A 14,000-nucleotide genomic window follows, 5' to 3' on the forward strand; every position below is an offset into this window, starting at 1 on the left:
ATCGAAATTCGCTTAACTTGCAAAGGTTGCTTCTTTTTTTTTTTGAACGGGGGAAAAAACAAATAAAGCACAAGATTTTTAGAGCATCGAATCTAAAAGTTTGAATATTTTATGGTGGAAAAAATATATATATAGAAGACGGATGGATATATATCCGCTTTGAAATGTATCCCACAAGTAAATCCATCAAGAAGCATCCGAAGAGAGCAAAATGCTTTTATTTTTTCATCTAGTCTTAAGCTCTTATTATTCAGTTATGAAATATGGAAATGCTTCTCATATTTTCCTCTTTGAGATGTATATGAATTATTACTGGAAAAATACTGGATGTGGATCTATGCGTTATTTATTCGATTTTTTTTTCTGTTGATTTATATAAGAGAATACTTGACGAAATTCATTTTCACGACCATCGAAGATTCGAAATAATAGATTTTTTAAGAAAGGATTTTGGAAAATATTTCATTTTATTAGAAATTAAATGTAAAATATGCTCGGGGATTGGTCAGTTTTTCTGAAAGCAAACTAACTGCAGAATATATGTTTTGGAGTTGTCGGTACGATTGGCAAAAACTGTACAATGGGTTTTCTTACAATTACAGGACTGATTTGTATACAGTATTTCCTGTATTTCCAAAGCAGTTATGATTTGTTTTGTGCAGCGCCTACTATCGACGAAAATTGTAACTATTTTTCAGGAGTTCCCCCCCCCCCATCAGAATAAATTTTTGGCAAACCGCATTCAATTACGCTAATTCAATTTTAATGATTTTTTTAAACTATTAACAAGTTTATGGGACACTATGTACAATACGCTTTGGCAAAATAAACCTATGTTGTGATTGTCTGATTGCTTTTCTTTCAAAAAATGTTAAAATGTGTTAAAATCCAAGTTCGAATGCTTTAAAAGTACTTCCCGTTAGTTAACTGCTGTGTTAGGGAGAAAAAAAATTACCAAATTTTAGCAATTTGTGTGAATTTTTTTTCAATAGAACGAGAACTTTTTCCATAATTTCTAGAAATTTTATCTGAGAAAAACACGTTCAAAGAATATCCTCTTGGATATTTTACCACTGTCATTTGTTCATTTTTATCTCAATTTTAAAAGAAACTATTGATCGATTGATAAAATATTTTGCAGATATTTTTCAAGTTAATTTTGTAAAAAATCCTGACCTTTTTAACATTAATAAAGCTCACATTATAAAGCTCGTGAAACCCGTACATCAGGGATCTTCAGAAAATATGAGTACATTTAAACTCCTCATGAAGCTCGCGGTGATACAACACCAGCTCAGAGACTTGCATTTATAATAATTGTAAGATGAATTCAGATATTGAAAAGAAATTGAACATTTTTATTCATTATTATTCTTTCACCAATTCTGAAATTATTTTTTGATTAACTATTTCTTATCGAAATTATAAAATTACTCCTCTCAAAAATTATAAAATAATATAGCCGCAACCCAAAATCAATCAAAAAAATCAGCTTCTCGTGACCCATGGGACTATTCATTTTTTGAAGTGATAAAACCAGTGATGCAATAAGTGCATTTCTAACACCACTGTAAGTGGGTTTGTATGACTCATCTAAGAAGCCGCTCCGAACCAAGTCTAGTTTGTGACCCGTGGCTCAATAATCCCTGGCTGTAAGTGTATTTGTACGACTCGTCAATGAAGCCCCTACGAATCAAGTTTGGTTCGTGACCAAGAGTCCCTGGCTGTTAGTGGATTTGTAAGGCCAATCTCGGTAGCCCTGCGAATCAAGTTTGATTAAAGACCCATAGCTCAAGAGTCGCTGGCTGTAAATGTATTATTGCACGACCCATCTCGGAAGCCCGTGCGAATCGAGGTTGAATCGGGACCCATAAATCAAGCGCCTCTGGCTGTTAGTTATACAAAACGTCCCATCACGGAAGCTCCAGCGATGCAAGTTTGGGTCGTGACCCACAGGTTAAGAATCCCTGATTTAATCCAACGATCTTATACACAGTAAGTAACAAAAATTTATTCGAGAAATCAATGTCTGTAAGAAAAAAATGATAAAGTGACTCATTTAAAAGGAATAACTCCACTAAATGTGATGAAACTATTGTCACTTACTAGTTGAATGATTGGTAATGAGGAAACCCATTTTTTTTTCTTTCAAATCTCGTCTTTTGATATCCACTAGATTGCCTCAAATATAGAAGAAATAATATGTTAAGCGGCCATTTCCATCCTCACAAAGAACAACGATTAAAACAAAAAGAAATTGTTCTCTCTCTCAAATTAGACGATTGCTATCAGGAAGGAGAAACGAGGGCAAAACTTAGCTAATTTCTTGGCAAGGCCGTAATTTCGAGTGCTCGAGAAATAAACGGTGCAACATTAAGTTTATTTCTATCTGGGGATTTTTCCCCTAGTACGGAAATACATCCTGAAACTACAAAAGCCCGAAAATGGTGAAGTTAGTAAATCTCTCTTCCACCCGCTCTCTCCCTCTCTCTCTCTCTCTCCATCTCGAGCGAAAAACAATATATTTTAGAATAGTCAACGTTCATTTCACTAGTTGCCTTCGCGATGCTATCAGAGCTCTTTACTGAGGTGCAAATGGGAGCCGCGGGACCCATACTTTACGCGCTGTGTAAATGTGCGTGTATATATAGATAGATAGACAGATACACTGTAATGTTACTCGTACTTTTCCTCCTGTTTCCTCTTTTCGATAAAAGCTCTCGGGTACGTACGTGGATACAGATGTAGAAAATTGCATGCAATAAACATGTTCGATGCGAAAAAAAATATAAATTTACAATGTAAATAGAATCCTATTCAAATACCGGTAGGAGTGAGAAACTTATTATGGTTGGTAATGCGTCGCTTGTGGCTTGCTTGTTTGGTTGAATACGGTCACATTCGCTTGTAACGACACCTCGGCTATAACGACAATAACTGGTGGTATGGACTGATTGCCTATAGAAAACAGTTTCAATGAAACGTAGTTTAAAACGTCGATTAAAACGCAGTGACCTCATTATAACGACAATGTTTCACCCGATACTTGTTTTTATGTCGTTTTCCAAAAAAATTTCTTGAATAAGAACAATATTTGCTTATAAAGTCGATAAAAACGCACCGACCTCGAATTTAACGACAAATTTTTGTCACTTTTGCTTTCGTTTCCGTGGTTTTTCTGCAAGAAATTCTTAAAATTAAAGTTCATCCTATTTCTAAAATACAGAGAAATGTTAATGGATATTAACGCTTATGAAAGCTTATAACATCGATGCAAGCTCAAGAACTCGGTTAACACATTTTTTTCATCAGCTTTGCTTTCGACGGTCTCCTTTACAGCGAAGCTTATTGCGATGCATAATCTTCACTAGAATCGGGGATGACAGTAATTATAGAAGGATTTATAAGCTGTTTTAAAATGTGTGAATATGGCTATAAATATTCCTCCCGCATATTTTGCCATGGTCCTGTGATTTTCCCATCATTGGCAAATCATTTTGCCAAAATGATTTGTCAAATGTCATTTTGTCAAAATGATGACATGGCCATCATTTTGGCCCTGTAAAATACATTTAAGTAAACTTGCTGTATCATTGTGTCCCTCACCAAGGGTTAGTTATCCACAATTTTAGATCGACTGTCCGCCAAATTTTTCGTATATGCTAAACGGGACCTGACTTGAACGATAGGCTACTTTAAAAGTTCGTCAGAGATGGGCAAATACCCCAAATGAGCAAAAAAAAAAAAAAAGAAACTTTCTGGCAACAATGGTTCCTGGGTCTCAACAATCCCTTTCGGAATGTTCACTTCGGCTACCGTGGTTCCCTAGCAATTTCAGACTTGCATATGCCTTTACAATGGTTTGTCACTTCTTTAATGCTGCTAGTATTATGCATAATAGTTTATTCATTTATAATGGTTTGTCAATTTTTCAATCCACTCAGTAATTGAAGAAAAACCCGGGCAACGCCGCTTATTATAGCTAGTTAACAATAATTGCCAATTTAGCTAACTACCGGCAACGGTTTTGGTGACAATGGGTGATGCCTGAAATTTTTTATCCCAATTTCCCTTATTTCTCTCTACCAAACATGGCCACCTAGCCATTATGAAATAATAACTTCAGGCACAGTATTTGATTGTATGTGATATTGATTTTCATCAAAGAACGACTTAAAAAATGTCAGCTTTAGTTATAATGAAAACATTTCACGGAAACTTCTATATTGTTATAACCGAGTTTATAACTGCATTAACGAACCCGCTCACTTCTGTTAATACATGACAATAGTATCAGTAAAGATATAAATATAAAGATATAATAAAATGATAAAATATACTTGGAATCTTTTTTCCCGATTTAATGAAACCATTTCTACGAAATATAGCATTGGCTTTTGATTGGCGTATGTTTGTAATGTTTGTTTTTCTGCTGGAATCATCCTATTGCAATGAAGTAGTCAGTAGTATAGGCTGGTTCGACTCTGGACCACCATCGAAATTAGGGAAATATATTTCGCGTTTTGATATTCTATAAATTCTTCATCCGACTCCAATGTCGACGACTTTGTTTTCGAGTGAAGCAAGTAGACTCTCATCACAAGTTTGAGTACATTAAGTGCTAATGCCAAGAAGTATAATATTTTCTCTACATGAAGTTCATAGCGAAAGAAGATTATGTTAAATTTAAACATTCATCTATGGTTCTTTGTTATTGTTCACAATTTGTAAAACAACTCTATCATGATATTATAAGAATTGATAAAAGTATTCAAAAAAGAATTTATACCTGCAATTATGTTTTTATGTTTTATTCAAATGATGACTGCATTTTATCCAATAAAAAATTAATTGTTGTGTATTATTAGTTATAACATTTTATATATATTTCTTGAATACATATATTTATTATTATTATTATTTTGTTATTAATGTATACTTTTTACTTACCATTCGCCAAGAATAGTAAGTAGCTTCGTAATCATGAGGATATGGAAAATTTACGGTACCTATGAAAAATCATGTCGGGAAAATTCACGGACATAAATTCGCCGACCTCATTTCGACATAAATGAATGAACGGGTGAATGAATATGATCGAGTGAATAAGTGAACGAATGAGCCAATGAATGAGAGTGTGAGTGAGTGAATGAAACCAACCTGTCACTAAAGCTAGCTTGCTCTCGATCACTCACCATGTCATTCAGTCGATCACTAGGTAGATACAATGTTTATACGAGCTCACTATATAACTCACTATATGGACTGCTCATTATATCACTCACTAGGCCGCTCATTATATCACTCACTAGGCTGCTCATTATATAACTCACTCACTCACTCACTCACTGGGTCACTTACTTACTCCCTAGGTCATTCACTTACCCACCAAGTCATTCACTCACAATGTCACTCAATCACTCTCTCAGTAGGCCGGTCACTCACTTAATCTTCAGGTCACTCACTTAATCTTCAGGTCACTCACATACGTCCCAGGTCACTCACTAGGTCACTTATTCTAACATCAACTCACTAGGTTGCTCATTCTATCATCAACACACAATGGGGCTCATTCTATCATCAACACACAATGGGGCTCATTCTATCATTAACACACAATGGGGCTCATTCTATCATTAACTCACTAGGTTGCTCATTCTATCATCATCTCACTAGGTTTCTCAGAAAATCATCAACTCACTAGGTTTCTCAGAAAATCATCAACTCACTAGGTTTCTCAGAAAATCATCAACTCACTAGGTTGCTCACTCTGACTCAATCACCTGGTCGCTCACCGTGTGATTCGCTCACTCACTAGTTTGCTCACTCATAAACACTAACCACTCTGTAACTCACTCTCTAACTACTGTATCAATTACTAACTCACTCGGTCATCAATTTTTCTTCGATGAATTGATGGTCGGTGAATTTTCCTAGCATCGAATTGCATGTCGGTAAAAGGTTGGTGGTGATTTTTCCCGTAAACCATATAAAATAGGCCAGTCAAGACCAGACCTACCAACAGGTTCCCCCACCGAGCATAACTGAGGGAATTTTTCAAACGGGAGACTGGACAGAAAAGGACTGAACGGATTGTTTTATCAGAAAATTTTTGAACCTCTTTCAGCACATGTGCCAGCTAAAGTTGGTTTTCCGAGGTTATCCAACTTCGAGGTGTGAATTCAAGCCGGTCTCCTATTTGAAAGAATCTCTTCTCAGAGAGCGGGCAGACCTTTAAAATGGTACTTAAATAACATGAAAATTCAAGCATTTTCCATTTTCATTCAAAATATGGAAGACAGGTGACAGCACCAGCAGAACACGGAACAAGCGCTTCGATGAAAACATAGATACGCTAGGGATCACATATTATGGCATGTATCGATTCTTTAGAAATTCCACAGAGGAATGTTTATACGAGGTGCATGAGCACGGATGAGAAGAATGGGTTATGTCAGAGTCCTTCAACTTTTCTCGAGTCGCGAGCACTGCCTATACCCATCATCAAATAAACAGCACCCCTTACTGAAACATTAACATACTTATGCCTGGATTCTGCATTACTTGCAGTTGGATGCAATTTTTTCAGGGTTGGAGCGTTGATCAAGTGCTCGCGAGCACGAAATCAGACACGAGCAATTAAGTCTTGATGCATCAAGGATCACCGTGATGCTCGCAATTAACAGGTTAAAGATAACTGGGTTCGGCAGATGTATTCTCAACAACAAGACAAGTTGTAAATACAGTTCACGGCACTTGATGTGATAACACCGGAATTCAGGGTTTCCGATAACAGTAACCGAATGCTAACTATAACAGAAAACTCTCGTTTGCAAGTACGGTGACCAAAAGTTTCGTTTGGTTAGGTGATACGCATGATAAGCGGATATATTACTGAAACGTGACAACATCGATCACGATGAATACTACGGACCTATTACGGAGTACGGAAATGTTTGTCAACAAAGGAAGGGAGGTGAAAACAACTTCTACGGCCGTATTCACCAACACAGTTTAAACTACAATCGCTGGTTAAACGGTTAGCGATCGACACAGATTGGTCAAAATCCTCAATTTAACCAATCCGTTTCGATTTTCAATCCTATAACATGCGATTGCAGTTTCAACTGTGTGGGTGAATACGGCTGCTGGGCTCCTATATAGTCTTGCAAACCGTAACTTACAGGGGAAAAAAGTAAGCTGCTTAAACCTTACCTTCAGAATACGCAAAAAAAAAAACCTTTCCGACGGGGAAAAAAAATGATAACATTATCCGAAGTCCCGATACCTTTTTTTTCATATTATGATATTGACCCGTTTCGTTCTTTGGAAAAGTTATAGTAATACCCGAAAAATTACATTATCTGTGATTCTAAACTGCGCAAGTTTCGTTTTAACATTAAGTAAAAATGTTAAGAGAGGGAAATAAAATCCCTTGAACATTTTCGGAAGCATTGGAAAAGATACAAAAATTTATTTGACTAACGGCGGTATTGTGGGTAATCCGGAAACTTCCCCAGAGAATGATTCACTTCATTTAATCGCACTTTAGAAAGTCCCATAACCTGAAAATTTCAAATAGGGTAAAACACGGGGAAAAACAAAACACATGAAGGTACTCACGGGAAATCGAGACAATTCGAACTCGTTGCAACATACGATATTGTCAGTACATATCGAATATCAATCATTCAAAGATTATACAAACGGAATAATGTTCGTAAACGAATGATTTTCAACTCGATAAACTAATTACGTTCCCTCTGGGAACGAAGTCTCATGCACTACCGTGAAACCGCCGTAAAATAATAACGAGTTGAAGAAGACGGAAACAAATCACGTAACATTCGTGCAATTGCGTCGAAACGACAATCACTCTGATGCCACAAGAGATGATACTTTTATAGTGACTATACGTATATAAAGATTGTCTTTAAAATTGAATTGAAAGTGAAACAAAGGAAGTACAAAATTTTAAAAAAGGCTGATAATAATTCAATTGTGCCTTTTTGTATATTCTTAAAAAAACTAATGCATATTACACTGCTCAACACTGATTTTGCTATCAAAGATATTTCAGTGATTTTAGGGTATATTGGGGCTGAATGAATGAACGCCAGAACTTTGCCACTGGACTTATCCCGTTGCCAAGATCTCTTCCAGCCCAGCTTCGTGGGATATATTGGGGCTGAAAATTCCGATTGGCTCTAGTATTTGAGATAAAGTGAAAATGAAATTTCGGTGGTGATAGCATAAGCGGCGTACAAATTACATTGAAACTGTGCGTTATAAAGAAATATAGTAAAGGATTGCCAAAGATAATTCAGTGATTTTAGGGTGATATTGAGGCTGTTAATTCCAAATCTAGTATTGTTTTGCCGAATTGGCTCTAGTTTTTTAGATCATGCGTACTATCAACAATGTGACTTTTATATGCTGTTTATGCATTTACTAATGAAATTTGATTCTCTCTTTATCTCAAAAACTAGAGCCAATCTGAGCCAATGCCAGAAACCAATCTGACAAAACCAATGACAGATTCGAATTCAGCCCAAAATGACTCAAAATCACTGAAATATCTTTGCCTGATATCTTTCGCTGAAATATCTCATTTATATATTTATAATGCGCAGTCTCAATGTGATTATCAGTTACTTATGTATTATAATTCAAATTTGATTTTTGATTTATCTCCACAACTAGAGCCAAAATGACAAAACCAATGCCAGATTCAAAATCAGCAGCCTTAATACACCCTAAAACCATTAAAATGCCCTTAAGAACATGAAAATAATTTTTTTTTTTGAGCAGTGAAATATTTACATTATTTACATTTTTTTCTCAATAATTGGAGTTCACATAAGGTTCTCATTAACGGACAAAGCGCTATTGGTGAAGTTGTTTTATCTCAGCTACGAATTGCCAACTGAAGCTTTACGAACGTTTCGGACACAAACAGGTGCCAATCTATGGGGGTTGGAAGCAAGGGAAATACGATAATCAATGAAATTTTAAAATGATATCGCATGCAATCAATGCTTTGAAAATGGCCTGTATCAACGTTTTTTCATTAAATGACAAATTCAAGAAAACTCAATTCAAAAAACGGCAAAAACCGTGCCTGTTCTGGAAAATACGAGACAAAACGCGGGATGTGTGGCCACCTTATCCGAAAATCACCCTTTTGAACTCCCGAGCTCTACATCCGCCCATAGACATAGAAGAAATTGCAATCAGAATTGCTATCAGATCTACAATTCTGTAATTCACTTCCGTGCAATTCCTCCCTTAACGACGAAAATTGCAACAAAATCACCGCATCGTGCGAATAACTTTCTCACAAGCGGTATCAAATATACCAACTCCTTTAATATTCATGCATTTTGAAACTGTTAACGAATTTATCGGACTCCCCCGTACATAAAATACATAATGCAAAAAAATCCAAAAGCAAAACGTGAAAAAACAATCCTTTCCACTCATTGTATTTTATCGTGAATATCATTCCCCCAAAACTCTCCACTAAACTATATCCCATGGGAGAAAGATACAAATATCAAATTTTAGGGTCAATAGCGTTTCTTCCCTATCAAAACGGAGCACAAACGTATAACATTATACACATCTTTCTCGGTATATATACATACATATGTATGCCACGAAATTATTCAGACGAGCATATGCCGCAGTTATACCAGAGAGAGAGTTTGAAATGAGAGATGCTCTCATATCCGAAACCAAAAGAGCTTATTTCGCGGAATTTTCTCGGGAAAAATAAGAAGAAGCCAAACAACTTCGATTTCATGTGGATCACGGTTTAACAATTCAATACGGCACCAGGAGCATCTTCCGAATAAGCAGTAATGGGAGAGCGCAACTCGGAATAAAACAAAAATAAAACATCCAAAAGCTCAGTTCTTTCAACAACGAATAAAAAAAAAAAAGGATCCGGAAAGTGAATGAGAGGAAATGGGATGAAAAAAAAAATTATTCCAGTTTTTTTTTTTGGCTGCTTCATATTGGCGCGATTCTGAGCCGCAATTTGTAAAGCCCTCACGTACTCAACTTCGCCAAACGTTCACTTTCCTTACCTTTTCTTTTTAAGCTTTATTCCTCTATATATAGGAAAGGAATAAAAAAAAAAAAACACTGGGAATGAAAGGAAAAGACAGACAAATAAAAGGAGGAAAAAATAGGATTTTTTTTTCCTGTTTTCTTCCTATAGTCGGATTTCTCCTATAACGGCGCGATGCTGATATCATCTGTATACTCGGCACGACGACAAGAAGTTCGAATGGCTGCGCGGATTGCATTGGAAGAAAAATAATAAGAAATAACACTGAAAAAATAAAAAATGGAAACATGCCATGATCTTAGTTTCTTCTCTTTTATTTATTATCATTATTTTTGTCTTATCATATTTATAGAAAAAATATATGTTACGAGGAAATTCAAATTATTTGAGTTATTGCGACTTGTCTTTTGTTTTATCCTATGCAACAGGACGTCATGAAAAATGAACAATAGAGGGTTTTATTTTATCTACGGTTGTCTCATTTCGATGTGGTGTATGCAGTTCGAATATATTTGTTATATAATTGAATTGTGTAACAGGTAAGCTGTTAACACAAGGATGTACAGCAATACTTTCATTCACGAGACACGTGAGATTTAAGTTGTATCGAGAGACGAAGACATTCTCGAGGAGTTCGATTTTAACCTTCGTGACGAAGGGTTGTGTGCTTCGCAGGTTGATGCAAAATAAAGGAATGCTTCATGTTCGTCGCTTCATATACACCTCACCAATCGTCACAATTGTAGTATTGTTGGGTACGTTTGAATGAATTAAATTTCGTAGGGACGCGGTGGGCCAAGTCGATAAGATACTCGCCTAAAGTACCAAAGAATGTTTAGAGGTGTCGCGAGTTCGATACCCGGTTCGTCATTGTCAGAAAATTTCCCGACATGAATGGTGCGACAAAAATTATCAATCATCAATTAACAATTTTTTAGAGTCTCAAATTCATTGGAAAGGCTTGGTGAATGCATAAGTTTATATTTTGGCAACAAAATTTATATAAGGAGGGGAGGGGGGAAGAACCTACAGAGTGATTCAAAGCTCAACATACAAACTTCTAGGGGAGGTAGAAAATACAAGAACAAAACAGATTAACATAGAAATGTATGACCGGGAACTCCAACCTGATCAGTTTAAAGATAAACGAAGGTGCAGAAATGACAAGCCAATGTTGGGTGGAAAAACTCATGGTGGTGCCCTCAAGCGTGCATAACTGTGGATGGTAAGAACTTTGAGCACTTGTTGTGAAACTTAACGTGTACACGTAAAGTCCTCGTGTAAACTATCGCTAAATAGAGCATTTTTTTGGTGGAAAGTTGATCCTAGAGGTGTACTTTCAATAAGAAAAGTATCCAAATAGCGTGTAGAACCCAGATATGTCATTCATGTTTGCAAGATGTTGTATAGTTATTAAAACAAAACAAATTAACTTTTCATGCAGTACACGTGTGCCCCAAAACGTTGGTGCCCTGTCTCTACTGATGCCAAAAAAAAATCCATGTTTACAAGTGCAATATTCACTGAGTCATTCTAATTCGAAAACGGAGAAAATTTGGAAAAAAAACAGCGTTAAATGCGGGTAAAAGATTTTTCCACATTTAGAGCTGTTTTTTTTCCAAATTTTCTCCGTTTTTCGAATTTGAATATCTCAGTGAATATTGCACTTAGAAAATAGAATTTTTTAATGACAGGACAACTTTTTCGTTGGGTTTTGAGACACACGGAGACTGTGTATAAAATTAAATTGTTTTATTTTAATAACTATACAACATCTTGCAACATGAGTGCCATATCTGTGTACTACACGTTATTTACATACTTTTTTTTTATTGAAAGTATACCGCTAGGATCAACTTTCCACCAGCAAAATGCCATACCCCTGTTTGCTATGCACTCGATATATAAAAGTCACTATTCAATTATATTCATTGCATACAGGGCGTCCATAATTGAAAGACTCTATTTTAAAGTAGCCTACAAGCGTAACCAGTCATGAGAAAATCGTGAAATTTTGTGCAGGACTTCATGAAGTGATGGGAATTTGTTTCAGGAAGGAAAAAAGTAGTTGCACATGTCATCACCAGAGTTCGTTTCACTTCGAATATCTGTAATAAACATGTAAATTTATGTGATGCCACCCAGCAGCTGTTATAAAACCTAGAAACATTCACGGAGATCTTGTTCCTCAATGTGTTTGCTACTCACAATGACGATAAGTTTACGAGATCGCGTTTTCTTGGTCAAATTGTTTTACCAAAACAACAATTCCGCAGTAACTTCTCTACGGAAATATCGGACTTGGAAGAGGATTCGAAAAGGTCCAATGAATGTTAAAACCTTCGGAGTATGATAACAAATTTGAAATCCCAGGATCGTTGGCTGTTCGTCCTGGAAGAGGAAGAAAACCCGTTTCTATAGACGCAGTACAAGAGGTTTCGCTTCTGATAGAAGAGGACAGAGTTTCAAATTCTCGTGGTTTAAACGTTTGCCCTAGTGTCGGGCGTGTAGCACAGGCGTTGGATAGACCACGTTCAACTGCCCATAAGAACATCATGCGGAATATCCTCCGATATTATAAGTGCAAACTTTCACTTGTGCAGCGGTTGCTTCCACATGATTATGACGCTCGACTCCGGCTCTCACTGCAGTTTCTAGGTCGCGTTGAGGTCGATTCAGAATGGCTTTGGAATATCCTCCGTACAGAAGAAGCGCATTTTCACTTGGATGGCACAGTCAATACTCACAACTTACTGCCGAATTAAGGAACCATAAAATCTGCACGCTATGTTAGAGGCTCCTTTGCAGTCACCAAAAGTGACGGTATTCTGTGGATTTACTGCATCATTTATTCTCGGTGCCGACTTCTACGAGGAGTTACGTTCTGCAGGTCCGGTGACATGTTCGATCACCGGGAAGAGCGATATGCATTGCTGTTACAGAACGAAATTGTTCCGGCTCTGCATGCACGTCACTGCCTTGCAGACACAATCTTTATGCAAGACGGAGCTCTTCCACACATTGCAGTGTGTGTTAAGAATGTTCTTAAAGCACATTTTACAGACGAACGTGTCATCAGCCGGCACTTCCCTAATCTATCTCGTCCCCGATTCCCGGTTCTTAATGCATGCCATCTTGTGATTTCAAATGGAATCTGGAAAATGATGGCTATCATGTGGAACATGTTTTGTTGCAGTGACAATTGTAAAAGTGTTTAACAATTGTTAAAATTTAAACGGTTGCCTAAATGTGTAATTTCTTAATAAAACGCCCTCTGGTGGTGCCATGTGCAAGTAATTTCCCCCCTGATACAAATTCCCATCCCTTCACTCATCTGAACTGAACACTCGTAAGAAAGTTGGTAAGAAAGATTTTAAAAAGGTGATCAACCTGGATCTTAAATCCCTATCTTGGTAGCCTCCCAGCATCATAATGACAATAGTTGTATTGCAGTAGAAAATAGATCAAACATTACACTGAGGTGATTTGTCACATAGGGGACACCAAATATTGATAATTCGCCTGCATTTCTGAAAAATCAGTTTCTTATTCATACCTAATAGACGAAATTTTTACATTTTCTTTGTCTTTTTCTACTTAGACACGACAAAAAATACTATTTTTCGTCGTGAAAAATACAAAATTTAATGTGTATACACAATGACATACAAAGAAAGGTGAACCACAAACAAAAACGTCAACAAAACAGGGCATGGGGTAGATTCGAACTTAATGAAGGTTTTCGTGTGTTATGATGGGAGGTGGTGCTTTCTAACTTTCAAACTGAACACGGTCCATGTTCTATCGCCGTCGGGAAATTTTAGCATATCCCAATGGGGCTGGACCGTGGAGGACTTTATTATACGCGAATAATAATAATGATGATACATGAATTAAAATAAAACAACGCAAACCCATGCAGATA

General features: G+C 36.5%; 1 protein-coding gene across 6 annotated transcripts in view; it reads left to right on the forward strand.

Annotated features, from left to right (window-relative positions):
- LOC149069530 (muscleblind-like protein 1) overlaps window positions 1-14,000 on the forward strand; it is a 603,178-nt gene that overhangs the window by 53,133 nt on the left and 536,045 nt on the right. The window lies entirely within an intron of this gene.

Source organism: Pholcus phalangioides, unplaced genomic scaffold, assembly GCF_987345545.1.
Source record: "Pholcus phalangioides strain wild (caught in Gottingen) unplaced genomic scaffold, Ppha-v1.0 ptg000022l_1, whole genome shotgun sequence".
Taxonomy (NCBI): Eukaryota; Metazoa; Arthropoda; class Arachnida; order Araneae; family Pholcidae; genus Pholcus; species Pholcus phalangioides.